The following is a 5,009-nucleotide window of genomic DNA, read 5'->3' as shown; positions in this document are numbered from 1 at the left end:
AGAAAAGATTGAAGGCAGGAGGAGAAGGGGACAACAGAGGATGAGATGGTTGGATGGCATCACCAACTCAATGGACATGAGTTTGAGCGAGCTCTGGGAGTTGGTGATGGACAGGGAAGCCTGGCGTGCTGCAGTCCATGGGGTCACAGAGAGTTGGACACAACTGAGTGACTGAACTGAACCCAGAAAATCTACTTCTGGAAATCTAGAAGACTGAAACATCTGTGTTGACAATGATGTGGTTCACAGATTCCACACTATTTTTAGAGCAGAAAAATGGAAACAACCTAAATGTAGATCAAAAAAGATAGTTAGGTAAATTACGGTACACTCACACTCTGGAATACAGACCAAACTTTTCATGTCAGTACATACAGGTCTCCAGGACACAGCATTAAAGCAAATCAGAGACAATTTTGTATAATGGGTCTCCATTTATATTTCCAGTGAGAACATCCGTCCACTGAGGAGGCCTAGAAGCAGCAAGGAGCACCCAGATCTGGGTTTTCAATTCCATTCTCCACGAAAAGGAACTTGAACTCTTAGGGAAAATGGCTGAATTCAGGACTAGAAAGTACAAGGCAGTTTGGGGCCAGAAAGTAAAAAAGTTCCCAAAGAACGAGGAGGACATGTCAAAAGGACCTAGGAGCCAGCTGGAAGGGGCTCCTGCAGGCCAAGTCTGGGACAATTTAAGCAGAAAAATAAACAGGGGACTTGTTGGGTGGTCCAGTGGTTAAGAATAAGCCTTCCAATGCAAGGGACACAGGTTCAATCCCCGGTCAGGGAATTGAGATCCCACGTGCCGGGGGGTATCTAAGCCTGCATGCCACAACTACTGAGCCCACACACCACAACCAGAGGAGCACCTGTGCGTGAGGCAGCTAGAAAACGCCCAGCAGCTGCCAGGAAGAGCCAGCACAGCCAGAATTTTTAAAAAAATGAATAATGAGAGTAACTATGTTGCATAAAGCAGGTATTTGTGAGTGCAGAGACATAAATTAGAGTAAATGAGGGAGAAAGTAAAGATCTTCCTTTTAGTACAACTCCCACTAATAAGCATGGAAAGAAACAATGAATTAGAAAGTCACCATCTGTCAACTATCAAAAGTGATCTGGTAAGACTCATCAATGGATTCTAAAGCAGCACATTTACATAGTCGCAAGCGATCTTACTATGATATACACGTTAACAACAAAGGGAAAATGGTAACTTTCAGTGAGGAAAACAGGCAGACACCCTCTTAATCAGGTGATGAAAGTTAGGACTAGAGAACGGGACTCATCAAGAGCGTCTGCCTCCCACCAGCTAAGATGCCTACAATATCACCCCTGTGCCGCATCAGCCAAAAGTGCATAAAGTGAATCTAAGCAGGAGGAAACCGCATGCAAACCCAAACTGAGGGACATTATCCAAAACACAGGTAACTGTCTCCAAAACTGTCAAAGTCAGGAAATTCAAAGACAGACTCAGGAACTGCTCCGGATTAAAGGAGACTAAAAAGGCAGTACAGTTTAACACAACACATAATCTTGCATTTCCTTTTGCGCTAAAGTGGCTACTGGCAAGATCTTGAAAAAGATCTGTAGATGATTAGTGCTGCGTCGACATTTAATTTCCTGATTTTTAATCTTCATACTGTTGTTCTGTAAGAAAATGTCCTTACTATTATAAAACACACAATAAATAAAAGCGTATCAAGTCTACAACTTAACATTAAACGTTTCAGAAAAGAGGGTGTGCATCGTGCTAAGTCACTTCAGTAGTGTCCAGCTTTTTGTGACCCCATGGACTATAGCCAACCAAGCTCCATTGTCCATGGGATTCTCCAGGCAAGAATACTGGAGTGGGTTTCCATGCCCTCCTTCAGGGGATCTTCCTGACCCAGGGATTGAACCCCTGTCTCCTGCATTACAGACAGATTCTTTACCACTAGCGCCACCTGGGAAGTCCTGAGAGAGGAGTGATCCCACACAAACATGAGAGAGGATAAAGCAAATGTCAACATTTGGAGAATCTGGGTAAAGGGTATTTGGGAACTCTGGATTATTCTTACAAGTTTTCAGCGAATCTGAAGTAATACATTAAAAGATTTTAAGAGACCAACGTGTGCATATGCACAGAAACACAGGTAAATTCCTGGGGATTAAGTTCACGATGGTATTTTTCTTAAAAGTATAGAGAGACAAAATGAAGCCAGCCTGCCCCAGTCTTAGTACTGGTCTCCCCAGAAAAGGCTCTCCTCACAAAGCTTCTGCTCCAGGACACTGGAAAAAGCTGTGTTGAAGGATCTCTCAAGACTAGGACTAGCTCCTTAACCAAGTTCCACAGAAGTAGCAAAGACGTAATCAAGCCTTCTTCTCTGCAAACGCGTGCTGCTTTTCCCTGGTGAAAGCCAAAGGCTCCTGATGCTGTGAGCAGCTGATGATGCCACAGGGCCCTTCCTGGAATGCATAATCTCTAAAGGAGTTTTCCATCAGAAACCAGGATAAAATAGTCTTGGTCCCTTGTCTCCGCCTCTGCTTTCACTGAATTCTTGACATGTTACGCCATGGGTTGGGGGTGGGAGGGTCAGTCTGTCCCACGGGCTTTTTAGTTCCATTCCTCGGGTGCGTTTGTAGATTTGCTGGCTGAGGAGAATGCTCCCAGGCAGGCAACTGCCTAAAGGGATCTGAAGGGTCAGTGGTTCTATCAGATACAACCGGTCTGTCGAGTGCTTTACAGCGTACAACCACCTCTCATGGACATTATTTGATTTCATCCTTTCCCTAAATTGATTTTTTTTTAATTACTAATGGCTTAAAGTCTAACAGCAATACAACAAAATATCCAGTTTCCAAAAACGATAGGATATAATGTCTACTCTTGAGTCTAGACAGGAGGCAGTACTTGCACCGGAGCAAACTAACACTCTGAGATGGCCTAAGCCTAATGAAAAAGCTAAATAAAGTAGCTAACAGAATAAATACAAATGATTCTACCACTGAGCTCAGTGGAAATACAGCCTTCCTTTCTATGAATTTTTCCAGCATTTATTTCTTTAAGCCCTGTCTTCAGGGCAAACTCTCCCTATAACTGTAACTTTGGCTTGTTTATGAGACACCACAGAGAACAAGGCCTCGTGGACTCCAGTCACATGCGATGACCCCTGGGGCAGCACCTCGGCCTCCTGACACCAAACCTCTGCACAGCTACACTGACCTTCCCACACGGGCACCATCATTTCAACTTTATTCCAAGAAACCAGTGAATCGACTCTTCCAGAAATAAGCATTTCCACAAAGAACCCTCCCAAACAAAGGTCCTAGCCTAAATCCAAAGGCAAAAATTCCTGATAAAGAAAGTCTGTCTTCAAAGAAAAATTAGGCTTCGTTCTAGGACAACCTATAGCTAGCCTATGTGCACTTACCAATGCCAACAGCATCTAGATTCCAAAACAAACTCAGCACAGTAGGTTTTGTTCTCACCTTCCAGAGATGAGAAAATTGGAAAACAGAGGTAGCAACTGGCAGATGCAGGACTGGCATACAAGACAGCTCGTTCCATCGCCAGCCCTACTGCCCACAGTCCATACCATCCACCGTGCACAGAGATGAATCAGGCAGAATCTCACTGCAACATTCAAACTGCCACCCCACCCCCTGCTCCCTCGGTTTAGATGCCCAAATGGGCAGGTGGCGAACCAAATTCCACTCTTAAGCAGTCTCCCAACACAAAACCTATTCAGTGGCAAAGCAAGAAGACAAGATGGACTTTACTACTGCCTACACTTTTTTCTTACCCAGAGGATTATTTTCATGACCTGTCATTATGGATGAACTCGGGGCAGGAGGAATACATGATTATGTAATGTCAGAGGGCAGGCGACAAGGGGAGAGAGAGCGGAGCCCATCAGACCCCATCACAGCTCCCTTAGCCCACAAAGGAGTAAATTACCGTTGACGTTTTGAGTGTTTCAATCTCCTATGGCCTACACATTCAGGACTGGCTTTTCAAGAGCCGGTCACAGAAACCCTGCAGGTCTTTCGGGCCTCAATTCATTGACTAGCAAAGCCATAAAGAAAGAAAATATCAAAAGCAAAGATGTCAGAACTGTTGTTGGGGGCTGTGGACCGGCAGAAAAGGTCAGAGTTTGGAAGGATGGGACCAGATTTCCTACATCGAGAGGCATGTTTATTTTAAGCCGGTTCTGTTTACACCCGAAACACCGCGAGGCCTCGGCGTCTGGAGTCACTAAGATTCAGTCCTGGAGATGCACCAAGCAGGCGCCGCGACCTGCCTGGCCTCGGGGGCGCCGCGTCCCCGCATCCCGGCTCCCCTCAGCCCCTGGCGGCCCGAGGTGTCGTACGGCTGGGGGTCGCTGGGGTCGGATTGTTCTCCAAAGACGCCACCGCCCGGGAACCGCTAGGCTGTACGATTTCCATGACAACCGCGGGCGCCGTACGCGTCCGGCGCGCCCGGCGTCGAGGTGTGCGCCGCGCCCCAACTCCGCCCGGGGAGCATCCCGGTCTCCGGCGCCTCGCAGCCGCCGCGATACTCCCGGCCCGGCCACCTACCTGGCGCGTCCGGGCCCGCGGCGCCCGCGCCCTGCCTCCCGGCCGTCCTCGGTGCAGCCGGGGCGCGCGCCCGACCCGCAGCAGCAGCGCCGCCTCTGGGTCACGAAGTCCTGGGCTGCGGTCTGGCTCCAGGTATCGGTCCCTCTGTCCCGGCCCGCGGCGCCCACCCCAGCCGCGAACCCGCAACCCGCGCTGCAGCTCCTAGCCCGCCGCCGCCGCCGCTGCCGCCGCCGCTGCTCCGGAGGCCACGCCGGCCCCGCCCCCTCGCCACGCATGCGCGCTTCCCCAGCTCCCGGCAGGCCCGCCCTCACCCGGCGGGTCCTCCTCCGCGGCGTTTCGTGTAGGTTCCTTCAAAACTCGCTGTCCGCTATGACGAAATCGCCTGCAAGGAGTTCTTGAACTTCTGCCCTTTAATTGGACGATGGCGTTTTCGCCCTCAAGTATACTGAGGATTG

The 5,009-nt window shown here is 49.0% G+C and overlaps 1 long non-coding RNA gene across 1 annotated transcript in view; it reads right to left on the bottom strand.

Annotated features, from left to right (window-relative positions):
* The window catches only part of LOC104980824, a 66,910-nt gene extending 62,130 nt beyond the window's left edge, over positions 1–4,780 (bottom strand). The window contains exon 1 of the long non-coding RNA XR_824308.1: positions 4,555–4,780. This is a non-coding gene — a long non-coding RNA (uncharacterized LOC104980824). The remainder of the gene's footprint in view (positions 1–4,554) is intronic.
* Between the last annotated feature and the right edge of the window lie 229 nt (positions 4,781–5,009).

Source organism: Bison bison, unplaced genomic scaffold (assembly GCF_000754665.1).
Source record: "Bison bison bison isolate TAMUID 2011002044 unplaced genomic scaffold, Bison_UMD1.0 scf7180017864508, whole genome shotgun sequence".
In the NCBI taxonomy this organism is placed as follows: Eukaryota; Metazoa; Chordata; class Mammalia; order Artiodactyla; family Bovidae; genus Bison; species Bison bison.
Note: the sequence above shows the minus strand (reverse complement) of the source record. Positions and strands in the feature narration are given on the sequence as shown.